At 39.8% G+C, this 19,819-nt stretch overlaps 1 protein-coding gene across 2 annotated transcripts in view; it reads left to right on the forward strand.

Moving 5' to 3' along the window:
- Positions 1 to 11,885: 11,885 nt before the first annotated feature.
- PCGF3 (polycomb group ring finger 3) overlaps positions 11,886 to 19,819 on the forward strand; it is a 56,442-nt gene continuing 48,508 nt past the window's right edge. The window contains exon 1 of one of the 2 annotated variants that reach the window (XM_088129980.1): positions 11,886 to 12,192. The gene's annotated coding sequence lies outside the window, so the exon portion shown is untranslated. The other variant, XM_088129981.1, reaches the window with a different exon arrangement.

Genomic DNA, 19,819 nt, shown 5'->3' on the forward strand with positions numbered 1-19,819 from the left:
AAGGGGCATTTGGTATTAAAACCATCTGACGTGCTTTATTAATTATTAAATTCAGAGTTGGCAAACTCTGGGGCCCAGCATCCAATCACTGCTTCTCATTCACCATTACAAAGTATAAATATAAAATGTTTTTATTCCACCTGTTTTTGATTTTTTTTTTTAAAGGTTACAGTATTGCTTTCATAAGCTGCCTTCCTCAGGGTTGAAAACACAGAGTACAGCTGGCTTTAGTAAGGCCGATCCTCCATTGATCAGCGCTTAGTACTCCATCATCTCATTGAAAAATACTCCTCCCTCAACACAACCTCCTTTTATGCCGCTTTCATAGACTTCAAAGTAGCATTTGATTCCACATCCCAAGCTAATTGTGGGAAAAACTGGAGGTCTCCTTGACTGACCGATGTCTACTTCATTTAATATGTATGCTACATGACCTCACTTAAAGTAAGATGTAACCCCCAAGGCCATCTCACTAGTGCTATGGAAACTGAGAAAGGCATCAAGCAAGGCTGCATACTGGCCCCATCTTACTCAGTTTCTATATCAACTCCGTAGTGGGCCATCTTTACAACATGAACTTTCACTCCCCAAAACTTGCTGGAAGACACATCGCTGTTCAACTCTATACAGATGATGCAGCAATTCTTTCAAGAAACCTACTGGCCGTAAAAGAGCATTGAGAGCACTAACACAGTGCTGCAAGGAAGACCCGCTAGAACTCAATTATCAGAAAACTAAAATCATGGATCTTGTGGCCTCTGTCCTGGAGTATAGATGGCCACAAGATTGAGCAGGTCTCCTGTTTCAAATACCTGGGGTAGTCCTTCATTCTCCTGGCAGTAGGAAAGCCCATGGAGACTACATTGGTGAAAATGCACAGAGGAACTCCTCTGCCACCATTAAAATTCTTAAGACAAGAAATCACTACTACACTTCAGCACTCAAATTATTTGAAGCCAAGCCAATACACAACTTCTTTATGGTGCCCAGCTGGGCCCCTTCTCCAATTTTGTACCATTAGAACTAGTACAACCCAAGATCAGCCCTTCAAGTCCCTAATTGTGTCTCTAATATCACCCTGTGACTAGAGACAGAGTTCATGAAAGTGGAGGCTAGAGTGTGGGTGACCATACTTAACTATTTCCCCTTGCCCTTGCCCCATTAACTATGAGAGATGATTTTCAATCCACATGGAATCAGGCAGTGGCAACTAAAATCTCTTCCTTGGGCTTCAGGTCTTCTACTCAGCATGGGGTATAATAAGGCCAAAGAACTTATTCAACAGCATGTAGCAGACACAGAATGCCAACTGGATCTAGCCAGGACCTCAAACTTTATTGCCAATGAACCCAACAGGTACCCTGCCTCCCCGTAGCATACCTAACTAAACTCAAAGTACCTAAACATCAAAGAGTCTTTACTCCGGCAGGATGGTATGCCCTCCCCTCAGCTGTCCTTGAAGGCCAATGCAGGAAGATTCCTTACTCAGAGAGACAATGCCTCTGTGACTCTGGACACACAGAAACAACAGCTGCAACACCATTATTGCATAAATATCCAGGCTGCGCGGGACAATTCTACACCTCCCTGCTGCTTTCAGATACTAACACTGCTACAACATACAACATTGCCAGGTTCTGCGCAGCAGTGCTTAAAATTCGTTAGATGATGACCTGTGGCATAAACTAGATTTAATGAGCATCTAGTCTGTCATTCTAGAGTGCTCTGTAATTTGATAGTCTTCTATATATTATCCTTTTATGCTCCCCTACACCCATCTAATGCTCCTACCCCTCCCTTTAGATTCTTTTAGACTCTTCTTAATATATATTTTCAGTTTTATATCTTTTAGCTTTTCATAATGTTTTTTTTTAGAACTTCTGTGCTTTTTAATTGACCCTCCTTATACTGGTCCATCACCATAATAAGGGTTTGTTTAAATCATAGCCAAAGTATAGAAATGTTTTACAGTGCAATTTGAGGCATATCTACTCAGAACTAAGTGCTATTAAATTCAGTAGGGTTAAGCCCATGGAAATGGGAACTGGACTTCAGTCCAGCATAATTTTCAGATTCTATGCCTACTAGATGTATGAAGAAAAGGGAGAACTGAAACATTCGGTAATTCCTGTGAAAGCATAGAAGCCCTTGAAATCCCCGCAACGCTCACCGGTTGAAAACCATTGGCCATGCTTTCCACACACGGAGTGAAACGGAGGAGTGAGCAGGAAGAAGAATTGTGATTGAAGAGAGACCAACATTTTCTTCAATCAGATGCTCCTGGGAAGGCTCTATGAAGGCACTAGGATGCACCAGATCATGTCCAGAATCTATTAAACACCCGGGGATTATTAAACAGGCAAATATTCTGTTTAGTGGTTGAGAACATTTCAATTTGTATTGCCTAGATGAAAGAGGTCATTAAGTGGTGGGTGAAAATGCCTCTCAGGGGTTGAGGAAAAAGCAAGGGAATGAAAATGAATTTTGCATTAGGACTAACGCAGACTCAGATCGTGATGCCGTTGTTGGTTCTGTTCAAATGCTTTAAGCAGATCTACAAGTTAATAGTTAAATTCTTAATGGGAGGAATAAATACCCAGAATTTCTTTATTAAACTTATACATACCTCTCGTATGTTGATGCTGGTTTTAATTTTCCTGATTTTTTTTAAATATATAATTGGGCGTACTTATTAATTTGAATAATGTATTGGAATAAAAATGATGCTATTTATCATAGCGGGCTCAACTTGAGAGTTATTATTTGGCTCCCTTGTGCTCCTTACAAGTTCTTGGTTTTAACTATAGCAAGAATTTGATTCTTTTTCCCTGGGTTGAAGATGGTCAGACACATTTAGGCTTGATTGGGCATAAAAAAAAAATCTTTGCTCATATGAACAATTGACACTTGGAGTAATTCTTATTTTAAAATGGTTACTAATACATTTACATATTCATTTGATTTACAGGTAGTCCTCACTTAATAACCATTCATTTAGTGATTGTTCAAAGTTACAGTGGTGCTGAACAAAGGGACTTACAACCAGTCCTTGCACTTACAACCATCACAGCACCCCCATGGTCATGTGATTGCGATCTGGGCACTTGGTAACCAGCTCGCACTTACGATGGTTGCAGTGTCCTGCGGGTCATGTGATTGCTATTTGTGACCTTCCCAGCCAGCTTCCAGCAAGCAAAATCAATGGGGAACTGCATGATTTGCTTAATGGCCACAGTGATATGCTTAATGACTGCTGCAAAAAAGGTAAAATCAGGTGCGACTCACTTAACAACCGCCCCACTTAACAAATTTTCTGGTCCCTATTGTGGTCGTTAAGTGAGGACTACCTGTATATCCTGCCATTTGTTCAGGAGCTCAAGGCAGCATACATAGTACCCTTCTTCTTCTGATTTTCCTAATAAAAGCAACCCTGTGAGGTAGGTTGGATTGACACTGAGTGACTGACCCAAAATCAACCAGTGAGCCTCTATGGCTGAGGGTCTTTTTTGGTGGGTGGGGGAACTTGGCCTGAAAATAGGATTATTACTCTTAACCGCTAATAAGTAATGACACTTTAAAATTGGAAATTTTAAAAAGGAATATAATTTACTTAATATGGCTAAATAAGAATACATACAACTTAAACACTTGTTATTTTAATTCTTTGGCCCCAATGTCCACCTAACCTCTGAAATTTGTAACATATTGAGTGCATTGGAAAAGGTCTTCAAAAGTAAATGGGCAATTTATTATAAGCTTAAATTAAAATGTTTCCCAAGAATAAATTTGGATAATATATAAGAAATTGGGAATGGAGAATGGGGAGTGTTATATTAATTGATGGTTTCAGGCTTTCAGGAAACTTAGATGTGTTTTATATAATTTAAAAACTTGGTTAGTTCAGCTAAACATTATTTTGGGGAATGAGTGTATTGGATCCCTCAAAGAATGTTTTCAAAAAAGTTGGCTGCCATCCATTTTATGCTTCAGAGGTACTCAATTTGAAAGCATCTTAATGCACATGTTATGGACATGTCCCCTGATAATTCCTTGTTGCTTAGTTCTTGGAAGGAAATTAAGGGTCAAAGATGTTAATGCATTGTTAAACAATATCCCCAAATATGGAATCTCTTTATTATGAAGAATTTTATATCAGGCCTGGAATGGGGAGAAAAATGATTGGTGATGCACCCCTGGAAGAATATTTGTGTTCCAGATTTAAAAAGCTGGCTTCATGAAATTTGTCAACTCTCAGTTTTGAATTTATTTTGAAGAAGTAGCAAGACCAGATAACGTTCACTCTTTGAAATATGAATGGCCACAATTGCCATTCAGATAACATTAAGAACTTGAAACTGTAGAATGTTCTTATAAGTTTGAAAGTTGAATGGTTTGGTATCTTCATTACTTTTTCCCCTTTCCTTTGCATTTTGTTTGTTATTTTTATGATTTGTTTATTTTCCTTTTTTCTAATTTTCTTAGTCTTTTTAACTTAGAATGCTTTAAGCATATCGCTTATATTATATAATATAGGCTTTTTTTTTCCTTTGTCGACCATATAGTATATAGTACAATAGTTATATAGTCTACATCAGTGTTGTCCAAACTCGGCCACTTTAAAATGAGTGGACTTCAACTCCCAGAATTTCCCAGCCAACATGGCTGGCTGGGGAATTCTGGGAGTTGAAGTCCACTCATCTTAAAGTGGCTGAGTTTGGACAACACTGGTCTACATCTATGTTTGTTAAAGGAAAGGGAAGAAGTGGCCAGCTAGAAGCAAGATGGATGGACTCAATTACAGCAGAGATGGGTGCCTCAGTGAGGGCCTGGGTGGGGGCAGATCATCATGGAGAAAATCTATGTGGTTGCTAAGAATCAACGCCTACTTGATGGCATATAATCAATATCTGTTATTGTAATTAATACAGAATGTCTTTTAAGAAAATTTAACTCTAGTGTTTTTAAAAATCAATTTAAAAAATTGATCAGGTCATATTCTCTAATCCAGTGTTTCTCAATCTTGGCAACTTTAAGCTGCGTGGACTTCAATTCCCAGAATTCCCCAGCCAGCACTGCTGGCTAGGGAATTCTGGGAGTTGAAGTCCACGCAGCTTAAAGTTGCCAAGGTTGAGAAACACTGCTCTAATTCATACTAGGAGCCATATGCCATACTGTTCCTTACTGGAGACAGTAAGGGTCCCCAACCTTTTGGAGCCAAAGATTATACTTAGAATTTTAAGAGTATGATATGGAGAGTGTTATAAAATTGTTCTAGTACATGTGGACAGTCACAAAACAATCATTTAATCTATATACTACTAAAACTCTCATGTCTGTCTATTTGTAACCTTTAACTGCACAAAACAGCGTGTCATAGGCCAACAGTTTTTCAAACAAGGTACCTCAAATGGGCTAACTTACAGAATGCATCCAAAATCCGGGACCCATGGCGCCTGTGGAATTGAAATTTGGCAAATTTTATAAAACATGTCCTGTGGTCAGCTCTTGATGTTTGACTGTGCTATACAGTTTAATACGAATGACATGGGCTATTTTCAAGGCAGATACGTCTCTGAATATCTCTCTGAATTTTTAAGAACTTTTCCAGTGAAGGCAATACCTTAGAAACTCTGCCATTGTTGAAAGCCTTGAGGAATCTGGTAAGGAAATATCTGTGAAATGGCGATCCAACGGGTCATGGGTTGTCTAGTAGAAAATATATGTGAGGTTGTTCCCGGCATTCCTTCCTTCCTAGATGCTCTCTATTTTATTGGCTTATCTCTGTGTCCTCCTTTTTCTTGGAGGAAATAGAGGTTATGTTGGTATTCTGCCTGATAGGAGGTTAGTTTTCTATTCTTTTTCTTTTTAATTAAAAGGAATCTTTTTAAAAATTAGGTGGATTAGGAAACATAGAATGCATCAAGAGAAGTATTCCTGGATGCATTAGCACCTTTTGGGAGCCCTGGTTACATTATCATTGTCATGTTGCCACTGATTAGTATAATTTTACCATAACATGTTGCAGTCATGAATTTCATTTATGTGCTCCGTTAAAGAGGGGCCCATTTTTAACCTGAATCTCTAACCGTTTAGCTTTGCTGAATGACTGGGCTCAAATAATATGAAATGATGAGGAAAAAAAAAAATACTCTGTCTACATCCCACATTGATTATGTGCCATCAAGTCCATGTCGACTCTTAGCGACCACACAGATTTTCTCCATGATGACATCCCATGTTACATCCAATTTTTTATGCCTTATCATGTTTCCCCTTAGAAAAACATGGCCACTTTTAAAAACAAAACATCCTGAGACCCAGGGAGATGGGTTGGAAGGAGTCCCAGTTAGTGATCAAATTTGGGAAAGGAAAATAAATATGTCATCATGTAAAGTTCTATTAAACATTGAAGGCGCTTTTTAGCCAGCCACTGTTGTAACAAATCAAAATCTGATCATTATGCATTGTTTTTACTATTGACCAGGCAACTGACACCCCCTCTTGTGGTTATCTAATAGGTTGGACAATTTGCTGAAAATAGTTGGAGCAGTTTTCTGCCATTTTTCTTTTTCTTTTAATAAGAACTTCATTAATAGAGGTGAATATGTGTAGCTCAGGGTTGCGCTGTGGAGTCCTTGGGGATGACACATTTGTTATTATAAAAAAGAAACAACTAGAGAAGACATATGAAACCATTAACAGCATCTTCAAAGGAATAAAATTCACCAGAGAGGAAGAAAACAACAACCCGCTACCCTTCCTGGATATCCTCATCAGCAGAGGAAAGGACAGGAAATTAGAAACCCAAGTTCATCGGAAGACAACCCACACCAATCAAGTACTCCATTACCAAAGTAACAACCCAACCTCCCACAAGAGGAGCTGTGTAAGAACGTTATTCAAGCGAGCACAAATGCACTGCAGCAACCCAGAACATGAAACGTTTGCAAGAAAAGAACCTAGCTCAGAGAACCCCAAGGACTCCACAACTTCATTAAGTTATAAAAAGCATACAAATAAAAGCAAACAAGAATTAATAATCAGAGAGAAGTAGAAAACATGACAGTTAGAAATAATACAAAAGTGATGAAAATTAAAAAGGAAAAAAAGAAAAATTACAAAAAGAATGACTTCCGACTTCTTATACGGCAGATATAAATAAATCATATAGTGACCTCTTATTCTAAAACTACATCTTAACGTACATATTTTGTATAAACTATTATTTTAACTAATCACCAAATCCAAAAATCATAATTTCATTTTTTTCTGTCTCCTGCAAAAAGTCCAAAAGGGGCTTCCAATTGGCATTAAAGTTAGCCAATGTTTTTATTCTAAGCAAAGCTGTCAATTTTGTTGTCTCAGCTAACTCCATCGTCTTCACGATCCATTCTTTCATTGTGGGTAATGTCGAGTCTTTCCACCTTTGAGTATGTAAAAGTCTAGCTGCAGTTATCATATATAAAAACAAAGGTCCATGAGTTTTTCCAGTTGTTTGTCCTTCAGTCGCAAAAGAAAAGCCTCTGGTTTTAACTGTATATTAACCTTCAAGATCTTCTGAATTAATATATGAATTTGGTTCCAAATTTGTTTAGCTTTATTACATGTCCACCAAAGATGATGAAATGTCCCTTCTTGTTGTTCACATTTCCATCATATATTTGAAACCCCTTTATACATTTTGGATAATCTTTCTGGTAACAAATATCATCTAGACATCATTTTATAAAAATTCTCCTTCAAATTATAACACAATGTAAATTTTAACCTTTTCATCCACATATTTTTCCATTGTTCTATTTGTGTATTATGTCCAAAATTTTTAGCCCACTTTATCATACAGTCTTTAATTTGTTCATCTTCTGTTTCAAAACTCAACAAAAGTTTATACATTTTAGCAATAAGATGTTCATCACTGGTGCACAATTCTGTTTTAAAAACAGCTTTGTTTTGTTCAAAACCATATACTGTATCTTTATCAACCTTAAATCTTTCTCCAAAGTTTTCTGCCATTTTTGAGATGGAAGCATAAAAGTCATAGTGTAACTTCTAAAATGAGCTTAATACGGCTTACAAAAAACAAACTCCAAATCTCAGCCCAGCCAATTAAATGATCACCTGGTGCATTATGTAGGCCTTGGGCTCCTCCTGAATGTCAAATGTGGCCCTCAGCCTCTGAAAGCTTGCCCTGGCTTAAATATAATGCAACACATTTGTTTTGCCCTGCCTTGCTGTTCCCACCTATATAATCAAATCATTGTTTCTGCCCTTTTGCCAAATAGACCAGGCAGATGGTGGCCCGCAAGCTCTCATTATCCCTGTCCCAGATTCCCTATATTTGACTCCATGGTGCTTGCACCCCTCTCACTTCTGAACTGGGAAAGACCTGCTCCCTCACAGTCCAGGTATAGAGAATAGACCCTATTCTGGACCCATCAGAATGCCTCATCCTGAGGTCACCTGAACAAGATCCTACAAAGGAGAGGAAAAGGGATTCCTATCAACTTCTTCTTGACAACAGATGAATGACACATCTGGCAAAAACAGTTCCTTTATTGATCAACATCATGGACTGTGAAGTTCCTGAAAAAAAGATATATGCTGATTATCAGTTATCTCAGCACGCCTTAGTCTAAAATGTGGGATGGATCTTCTAGTTATGATGTATGAGGGTGTGAGAGAGAAAGTGAAGAAGTCACACACAAATGCTCATATCTCAAAAACCTTTCCCTATGTTGTGATGATATATGTGCATTCATCATGCCAGGGGTTGTAGTGCAACTGTGAGCATGGATGACTATGTTCCAGGCTAATCCTGCAAAATAATAATGATCGTGAGTGCTTGATGAGTAGGAAGGAGCAGGACGTAGCAGCTGTACTTGCTAACAAAGTTCATATTTTCAGGCGGGAGGAGGAATAGTATGTCGTACCACACCCAGCTGAACATGAGGTTGAGAAGGGCTGCTGTGGGGTGTTTATTAGGGCTGTTCAGTGCTTTAAATTTGCTCCCAAATAGATGCTTCCAAGTGTGCAGGATTGTGAATGGAGCACACAGCTACAACTCCTTAAAGCAGCTCTGCTTTTTCCTGGGATCACATGGCAACTGCAGATGGCTTAAAAGCATTGGAGAAAGGTACTGTGCTTGTACCCATATTTTGAAGCATCTTTCTGGAATCAGTTCCGAGGCACTGCACACCCCTAGTGTTGATATTTAGCATTCCAAATGATGTTCCTATGAGGCATCTAAACATAGGATTCTTCCACATGGCCATTGCTTTCACTCCCCAGAAATATCACATACCTGTGTTTGTCCTTGCAACAGCTGATCTGGAATCTGAGAATGCCCCATGAGCCAAACAGTGCTCCTTCCAACTACCCAATTAGATTAAAAATAGTACCCAGCTAGTGCCCGTCCCTCTCTGTACTGTGATTTGTGTTTGGGGATTTCTAAAAATTACAGTAGTTGCTCTGTGGGAGGGTGAAAAACCACAATGGAACCATCTTTCTGCTCAGTTCCAGATATGGATGAGATATGGCATGAAGTTATGGGAATTGATCAATATAAGGAGTGAGGAAGGACTCAGGAGCCAGGAGTTCTCAACTGTGCTAAAGCAGCGTGTCCCAGTGCTCTAGTATTTCGAATGAAAACCAGATTCGCAGTGATTTCTGATGCACCATGGATGATCTTGAAATAAATCAGTTCAGCTGCCCAAAAGAGATGATCACAGGGCCACTCTAGCAATGGTGCCAATACTGCATGGGAAGTATTCGCAGAAGTTGTCAGCAATGCGTTCTAGTTCCCAGATGTGAATTTCCTCCATAATTTATCACACCAGCCATCCTTTGCAAGTTCTAATGTGAACAAGAGACACAGCCCCATGCTTTAAACTTTAATAGCTGAGTTGTAGTTTCTGTAGGTGTGCTTCATATACAGATGTTGGTGTTCTGAGACACAATGTTGAGTTACATTATATTCCACAGATCCCCACCATTTTGGGACCATTTGGAATTTTGAGGGTATGTTGCAGATATTCTCACCAGATGTTACTATGAAGTTACATTTATTTATTAGGAAGCAAGCTGATGAGAATACTCTCTGCAGCTCTCCTCTCCGACGTTCATTATCTCCTACCTGCCCACCTAAGAATGCCTCTAGAAAGGATGTCAGGTCTCAGAGGCTTTGACAATTAAGATAATACTGGAATTGATTTTTTTTTGCTTTAAAGCTTGCCAGTGTTCACCAACAACAACTATTCTCCCCGAGTTACCAAAGAAACTGAGTTTTACTCATATTTCATTTTTGTAATTATTTGGTGTCTCTTTATATAATACATAGCACTACACATGCTTGGACTGTATTTTTTTTTTTAAATAAATGATTACAAAAAGAATTGTTTCTCTTTTGTTGTTGGGGGGTGCGGGGGGGAGGGGGTGACACGCCAGCAGAGTCAAGCTAGGCATTTTCTGAGTTTTTGACACACCGAGCCCAAAAGGTTCACCATCCCTGGTCTAAGATGACCAGCATGGTCCTGTTGACGGTTAGTAACAGTCAGGGCTCTGGTTCAAGAAATTTCCCTATCACCAATTTCACAAGGAGGGCAAATTAAAATTGTTCTTGAGGCTTGGATCCTATCCATATTATCATGAAGAATATAGAAGATAGCTTGGATTCCTAATAGTGTGCTAATGGACATCTCCTTTTCTGCCTGCCAGGGTCACTGCCACATCTGACTCAAATAAAAAAAAATGTAAGGTTTTTTTTTTTAAGTTTTAAAATTTTTTATTTATTTAGGTTTGCCATCACTCAGTTTCTTTGGTAACTCAAACAGAGAATAGCTGTCGCGTGTTGGTGAATGCTGGCATGTCACCCAAAATGTTGCATGTGTCACCTTTGATACGCATGTCATAGGTTCGCCATCACTACCCTAGACATTTTAGCTGTTCCGTATCTTTATCCTTGGGATGTTCCTCTGGGCTATTACAGCAGGTTCTTCTGTCAGCACACTGGATTTTCCCTTGGTTCTAGTTAGCTTAACTACAACACTGCATAGCTGCTGTGTGAAACACCAAGATTTCATTTCTTTGGAGGAACACCTAGTACTACTGGGGAGTGCTCCTCCAACAAGACAAAACTCTATGAATGAGCAGGCTGCCACCTTACCTAGCACTTGGACAGGTGGTCACCGATGGCATTCACCCAACATAGGGTGCAAAAACAAACCCCACGTTTGTAGAAGCCTACCCAAACCTCAAACTTGATGTATCAGTCTTTTACCAGAGATTACATGGCCCTGGGCTCGGTGGCTTGGTCGTGCATTTCTTAAATTACCGAACTGCCCTCCTCGATGCTACAAGGTGCTCATTCAACAAGGCGGTGCTGCAAGGCTGGATTCACCCTGCTGCAGGGTGATCTGTTTTGGGGTGACTGCCGCTGTTTTAAGAGGCGCGAGGCGTGCACACAAGCCAAGTGCGGCGGCATGAATGGCCAAGGGGACGAAGTGCCCGGGGCGCCCCGCACGCTGAGCCACCTGTGGGGTGCACCAGATCGCCTCCTCGCGCCCCGGTGAGGAGCAGGGAGGAAGCCACGACCTGGCCCAGAAGCAGCAACCCGTTGTCATGGGAACGGAAGGTGTACGCGCACGAGGTGAGGGGCACGGGCTGTTGCTCCCCGTTTCCTTCAGCGGACGCGGCTGCGGGCTGCTCTTGCCTTCCCCGCTTCTACGAGGCTGGCCCCCCCCTCCTCCCGCTCGCGCTCTGACAGCCCACCTCTCGCCGTCGCCACCCCCCGCCCCGCCACCGATCCGCTCCGCGGCCGCCGCCGAGGTCTGAAGGACTTGGCCGCTGCTCAGCAGCCCCAGCCGCGTTGGTGGGGCGGGGGGGGGGGGCGGCGCGCTCGGATTGGCCCAAGCGCGCATGCTCTCGGCGCCCCCGCTCGGGCGCGTTCGGCTCGGTTCGGCTATTTCCGCCTCTTTGTTGTACTAACTCCCGACCGGAATAATTTTTCCCCCTTCTAACCTTCTTCTGGTTCTCGTTTTCTTTTTTTTTTAAACCCCCCAGTCTCTTCGAGGGTCTAAGGGGAGCGGGCTCCCTCCCCCGTCATCCACCCGCGTGGCCGGCGCCGTCCTCGTTGCTGCTGCTGCCGCTTCTTCTTCCTCCTCCTCCTCCTCCTCTTCCTCCTCCTCCCCCAGCCAGGTCAGTGTCTTTCTCCTTTGGGCTGCCTCCTTGCTCTCCCCCCTTCCTGCCTTCCTCCTCCTCCTCCTCCTCCTCTCCTCCCGTCGGTCCAGACCTACCACGGAGGCCCCACAGGGGCGGGTTCCCTCCCGCCGTTGGGCCAAAGGAGTTGGTGGGTGGTGGAGGTCTTTGCGAGGAGCCCCCCAGCTCCTGGGTGGCGGCGGTGGGCGCCTGCCCCCCTTTCTCGAGAGGAGGGACTGGTGGGGGGAGCCTTGGGCCAGACCCCTTTCCCTCTCGTGCCCCCTGCCTCTGAGCCGGGGTGGGGGGAAATCCTAATTTGGGGAGGTGGATTTCAAGGGCATCTCTCTAACTTTCTGGGACTGCAGCAAATACTTCCAGGGGGTGGGGTGGGCATTTCCCTGATTCAGAGTTGGAGACTTTCTGCCTTTTCCTGCTGGGTCCTCCCGGATAACTACAGTGCTCTCCCCCAGTCAACCATGGCTATTCTAATGTATTTTTAAAATCCTGCCCCCTCCCCCAGGACTTCTCTTCCCCTCTCTTCTCCCCCCTTCAGTACTGAAGTACTATTGCCTTCTTTTTTGCAGAAGCCATGTGTCCCCCCTTCATGCTGTAAAAAGAAACCTTACCCTGCACTGAAAAACTACACTTAATTTTGTCTTCTTTCTCACCCCACCTTTCCGCCCCCAAATTATGCCAAGAAATAGTCTTGCTTGCTTGCCTAGTGACTAAGGGCTTGTTCACCATCAGTGCCGTACTTGCATAGCAGTGCCCATTACCGCTCAACTGGTAAGCTTGCCCTACAAGTTTAGCTGTGTGAAAAAAGAAGAAAAGAAATAAAGTGTGATCGGTTGTGTTCATCGGGTAGGACGAGAGCTCTGCTGGGGCACGATTTAAGGTTGTGGCATACTTGTAAGTCTTCAGTTAATTTGCAGAACTCTTGACTCAATAGCAGCAGTAACTAACTTGTAGTTCGCCTGTATCATGCCAGGGTGGACTTTAAAAGTGTTCATGGCCTCGAGTGTCTGCCTACGTGAGCGTACTTGGTTTTGCTTCTGGGGGATGGGTGTACTAAAAATGGTAGATATATATCGGGTAGTTTAATAGCAATATGATTAACTTTTAAATAATGTGTTCTGAGTTTTAGACTTGTGCTTCTTGTCGTAAGGTATAATTGCTGAAGAAAGCCACTTTTGTAGCTTCAAACTGAGTTCCTCCTGATTATGTTAAAATCACTTGGTTGGCATTTAAGTTTTGGGTTGCTATGGTAATGTAATGGTTAGAATTGGGTGGTAAATACATAATCTTCATAACCAATTATGAGTTGCTGTAAATCTCAGATGCTCTGGAAAAATTACCTTAAGACTTTCTATAATCTAGTTTCAAAATTTTTACTATGTTTAACAAATGTAATACTGCATGGAAAAGAATAATGTGAAACTAATAAGATTTGGGTTTATTCATATATTCTTTTCTAGTAGTGCCTAATTTCATATTGCAACTTATTCTTGAACTCATCTCATACAGTACATACATACACACTCCATCTCCTCCCCCCCCACAACACACATCACCTGAATATAGCTTGTAGTATTGGTTAAAATGTTAACGTTCTCATCCACGTTTTCTAGTATCCTCATTCAGAAGTTTTTATTTTGCTTCAAACCTCTGGTGACCTGTTTGACCAAGGTGTTTGTAATGTCGAAGATCTTGTTGATAGATGAGACATTTTTACATAGTCCTGGACAAATCTTACTATTCAAAAAGAGAAGCCTAATTTAACTATCCCAACTGTTTAATTTAATTGGAGCTTGTATGTATTAGATTTAGAATGCGTCTCCTACCCCATAATGCATGAACCTGTTGCATGTATGTGGTTCGTGCACTGCATCTATACTTCAGAAATCTGGACCTGTAAAGGGTCTAAAGTATAGTTTGCTGGAATTTGTATAAATGAAATTAATGAATATTGTGGTGATATCAGAAATGACCTAATTTTAAACTTCTTATCCTTTCTTTATCAACTTTTCTGCTAAGGAAGTTCAAAGGATTCCTGGCCATGTTTTAGGGCACGCTGTCAGTTCATTTGGCACATTAGTCAAGGCTGTTGGTCCCCACAGCCCTGTGCAAACTAAGAATACTCCTTTGAATATTCACATAACATCTGTGCTTTCCAGTGGGAGGTGGGGGTAATATGATCCATCTGTACTGGTGCTCTGATTGAAGAATTTCTGATAAGCCTGTGGAAACCTGTGGTCTAACATATATGATGTATTAATCAGTTGTGTGTGTTTTTTAATATAAAAGCTTTCTATTTTCTGTTCACATTAAAAACAGCCTCATTTTATTATTTAAGTCTTCTAAGACAGTATGTCTAACCAATAACATTCCTGTCTTTTCAGTTCTAGGTTAACCCTTTCCCATTATCTTAGGCATTTTAGGTATTTCAGTAGTCTCAGTATTTCATGAGTATTTTTTTATTCCTTGGCATGTGGAATTAACTCTTCTACTGTGCTAGTGGCTTAGGTTTTGTCTTTGCATTTTATGCTGTGTTAGATTTTATTATTTTGCTATCATGATTTTGGATTATTAATATTGTATGTTAAATTAAATGGCAGAGTGTCTAGAGAAGTTTGTATTACAGGGCATGTAACAAATTTGATAGACAACTACATATTAACATGAAAAAACTTTCGATATGTTATTACAATGCGAGGACTAACATCATTTTCAGATATGTGAAGGTAAGCAGGGTGGGCTTGTATGAAAACTTCACCTTGCTTACATAGATGTGAAGTTTGGTTGCCATATTAGATATGGAGACTTTGCTGTGGGTGGCATATATGAAGTTCTTGTTCGTATAAAATTTCTGTCTTCAAGTAAATGAAATTATAATTATTAAGGGTGCCTATATTACCCATGCTTTAAAATTGGGTTGACATGTCCAATTTCATAACAGTGTGAAACAATCTACATGTTTTTTTGGTTCTATGTATCTGGAACTGAAACTGATGCAGCCATAGTGAAATTCATTCTCTGTGAGGGAAGAAGGGAAGATCAGTCTTGTCGTACTTCCTGTCAGTTGAACTCCTGTTACAGCCAGTCAATGGTCATATTTCAGAAACCTGTATTTATTCTGATTTCTTTGACTGTGTGGTAGTCAAAAGGAAGGCAGGACGTGGAATAAATTGTTACTCCCTATTTACTTTTGCCATAGTTCAGTTCTGCCTGTATTTCGTCTCTGAAAGGCATTTGCATGAAACTGCTGTATAGTATTTCAAGGAAAGGTGTGTTAATGTAATCTTGACCCTTTTGTCACTTTTTCAGTGGCCCAGCACCTTGGTTATGAAGCCCTTGCTCCATAGCTACCTTCATGCATAGCACCAGAACTGTCTGCTGGCTCAGTTAATGCTGTAAGATTTATTTAAATAAATCATCATTCTTCAGTATGAAGTGCTGCCTGAAAAGCTTTTGGCTAAAGAATGTCCTGTCTTTCTTTTTTTCGCTTTCAAGGAAAAAAGCCCATTTATTGCCTGTTTTATCCCTAAACTTCAGAATGAGGAACACAGGTTCTCCAGTAGTTATGCAGTTAAGAAAAATGAGTCACTGTTTTCTCAGGTGCTCCCAGTACAAATAGAGGTGTGTGTGTGTGAGAGAGAGAGAGAATAGCACAGGAGTTGGAATTTAGGGCAAAACCCTTACTGCCTCTTTTTTCACAACGTTATTTTCCCTATAAAAGTATCTCCCTTTAATTCCCTCTCATCCCACAAATGGTCATAATGCTATCATCCTATACTGATGAACAATTTGTGTGGGTGGTTAAAAAAAAGTGGTTAAACTTTTACTATATGATTTTGAGCTGAAGATAGTACTCGGGACAGCATGTGAATGCTTGCACATGAATAAGAGCTGATATATACATTTTACAGAAGAAAATTGTGGAATGAGATGGGAGACCTGTGAATGTTGAAGTTTCAAACTGTAGCTGGATGACTTCATTTTTTTAAAATGTTCCAGCATGTTTTCAAGTGAATCTATGTGTCTGACATAAACTGCACACTGTGGGAACAGATTTACAGAGGGCATTGCTCCTACTCTATAAGGAAGGTCTTCTTTTTTTATGGAAAGGTTGCAAGAGAAGGGAGAATTAGGTTTATCAGTAGGCTAGGAACAGCATCCACGTTTTTATGCAGGATTCTTCTGTCTATAGGGTGATGGCATTCAGATGTGGTCCTCCCAAATAGCTGTCTGAACTGTTTTTACAGTATATTGGTTATCTCTAAAACACTCTGTTTAAAGAAGGCTAGCTTAAGAAGGAAGCTATGCTGAACATTTGATACCTGATGCCTAATTTTCTATGTGTTGGAGTTTTCCCTGGGAGCATTCAGACATATAATTGTGTTACCTGTAGCTTCAGTCCAGGAAAAGCAAATAAATAGTCTTGAATAATTTGTTACGCTAAGTGTATACATAGCTTCTAATAATTCCTTTCTACTCTTTTGACCACTTGGGTCTACACTGGTAGTAGACTGTTGTACTTCCTCTCTGTCTGTTACCCTCATTCTTCAAATAAGCTTAGATGAAGAAAAAAACCCCCAGAACATTACAGTATATACCCTTGCATACAGAACCATTCCTCAGACTGTTGCAACTTTTTGTTTGTTTGTTCTTAACCCTGTCACAATATTATTTTATCTGTCACCACTTTGACAAGGAATTACTGTATGCTGTTCTCACAAATATGATGTGAACAAACAACTTTTTATTATCTCCTTAAATTTTATCTTCTGAATAACAGTTGATTTTAGTACTGAAAGTTAAGATCAACAGCAGCTTTTTAGAATTGAATGGATTGCCCCCCCGCAAAAAAAAACCCCTCCACCCTGATAATTTTCTTGGAATTTCTTTCTACTTTTTAAAAACTTCAGTAGTTAAGAAAATCATTATGGGATGTCAGTACACTGAGTGTGTATCAATATACTGCCCAGATCATCTCGTTGGTGAGATGGGCAACTGTATGTTGTCTTGTAAGGTGGTCTGTAGATTAGAGATTGAAGCATGCATGGAATAACATTAGCATCCATGGGATAGAACTGAACTTTGGTTGTGTTTGTCTCATGCCAGCCCAGATTTGCCAGGACTGACTGATCTTGTCTGTATAATTAACAGGAAATACAGTATGTGGCATGAGTATGATTAACTCTGGTAACTTAGTCTACATCTTCTCTAGCCTACTAAAACAGTTATTAAAAAGCCCCAGTTGGCCAAATACATGATGAGTGGTAGTGATGACCATAGTCTATGAAAGTTTGTGATTCAGAATGTAAGAAGAGTAAATAGTAAAGACCAAAATTAACAAATGAGATGAAGGAAGGAAAAATAGGTACATTATGTGTCTATGATTCTAAGAGAAAGGGGAAGGATATAAAAGTTATCTGACCTTATGGAGTAAATTTGATGATTTCCTGCAAGTGAACAAAAGTGTAGGTTTAAATATGAACAAAAGGGCTAAAATATATGTTAGAAAGTAAGTTACAGGTGCATATGAAAGTAGAAATCCAGAAGTTGGAGATGTTATACTTCAATGACTGTTGATGATAGAAGAACCAGAGATGAGTTGTGGGAAAAATTAGGCAACCTGTGGTCTAGGGAGGGAGAAAAATCTGTTAGATGGCATGAATGGATATATGGGAACAAAATGAGAGTGTACAAAAAAAGGAGTTTGGTCATTCAGAGACCCAAGAATGAATGAGAATGATGGCTTATAAGCATTGATTTACACCTGTTCATTTCAAATATGTGGTTTGAGCATACATCTATATGTACACATGGCAAAGGAATGAATGAAAGCATGATGAATTGATTGTTTTTGATGAAAGACTGATAATTATTGAAGGATACAAGGTTGGTAAGGCTTTGAATGTGGGACAGATAGTGGTAGCACTGAGAATAAATCTTGGAAAACAATGTACATGAAAGAAAAGGAAAAGTGAAGAAAAGAAGAGTGAAAGTGAACAATTTCAGGAAGATAAATTATTAGTCCTTTATGAAAAAATAGTAGAAGATTAGAGATTAACAGAAAGTGGATGTAAGGAAAAGGGCTGTGGAAGCTGCTTAGAACAGAAAAAAGAATCTGAGTCTGGTGGGTTAAAATTGGATGGAGAAGGCATTTGTACAAGTATTCTGGTGCCAAGCCGTGAAGAACTTTAAAGTCAAAACCAGCATTTTGAATTACACTTGGAAGCTGATAGGGGGCAGGTGCAGGGTCTGAAGCACAGGTATAATGGACCATGGCATGCTGGACCAGTTGAAGCTTCCTAATGGTCTTCAAGGACAACTCATGTTGAATGCATGATAATAGTTCAGATAAGCGTTAATTAGGGCATGAATTAGTGCTGCAATTTCCTTTTGCTTCAAGTTGGTCCACAACTAGCACAGTAGGCAGAGTTGGGCCATGACTTTCACCTGCCAACTAGCAGTAATCATGAATTCAGAAGGACCTCCAAGTTGCAGACCTGCTGTTTCAGGGCAGTACTATTCAGATACAATACCTGAGACATTGAGGAACCCAGGTGAACAAACAGCAGCTTTGGCTTGCTTGGTTTTAACTTCAACCTGTTTTGTCCCATCCAGATATTATGTAATCTATATAGAAAGATAGCTGCAAATAATGTAATCAAAGAGAGCAAGGAAGAGTTAAGAATAAAAGAGGCAGAGAAAATGCAGAAAATTTAGATGGAAATTTAAAATTGTTTTGGAAGTGAATGAAAAACAAGTAGATATATTTGTGTAGAATGCTGATTAAAAATGAAGAAATTTTAGGACATACAAATGCTGGTAGAAAGGTAGAGGTAATTTAAAGCCTGTTGTGAGGAATGAATGAATGTCAAAAAAAGTAAAAATAGTTGTTCATAAGAGCATTTTTCCACTGTGCTATATGCAAGTGTGAAAGAAATGTTAGTTTGGTCACATAGAAAATGACTTAAGGATTGAATTGCAGAACAAATATGTGAAGAATCAGTGAATGATTTAAGAGGAATGGGAAGAACAAAAAAGTCATCGTTGGATAATGTTGATGAGATCCTCAAAAAGAGTGAGAAAAAAAGTTTTAAAAAGGCAATATATGAAGCAGTGTACGGACATGGTAGAAGCAAAAATGATTTGGAAGAATAAAAAGATATGGAGAGCTATGGTGAATGGTGGTGGTACAAAACAGTTTTAGCTAGGTTTCTTTTTTCCCCTATATATTTTGTTTCTTTAGCTTATCTGTTCTTACTCTTTTTCTGCCCTCTGCATAATGTTGCTTATCTTGAAAGAGAATAGCATGATAGGTATGCGTGTTATATACATAGAAGACTCTTCAGTTCTTGTTAAATCTTAAGTTTTTAAATTAAGTTTTAGTAAGTGTTCAGTTTAAATTAAGCTCTGTTGTTAAGATGCTATCTGTAGATACAAATTATTATCTGTCATTCAGCAAAGTAAACCTGTTTTGTTTCCCCAATATATTCAGAAATTAATAATCACTTCAGATGTGATAGATTTGTTATGTGCAAAGCATTTCCAAAGAGAATATAATTTGCAACTATTGAGAATACTGCATTGCAGATCCTGAATTGAAAAGGTTGTTGGA

The sequence above is a fragment of the Python bivittatus genome, unplaced genomic scaffold, assembly GCF_059951505.1.
Source record: "Python bivittatus isolate LINGU-HERP-01145 unplaced genomic scaffold, Pbiv_v1 ctg000850_np1212, whole genome shotgun sequence".
Lineage (NCBI taxonomy): Eukaryota > Metazoa > Chordata > Lepidosauria > Squamata > Pythonidae > Python > Python bivittatus.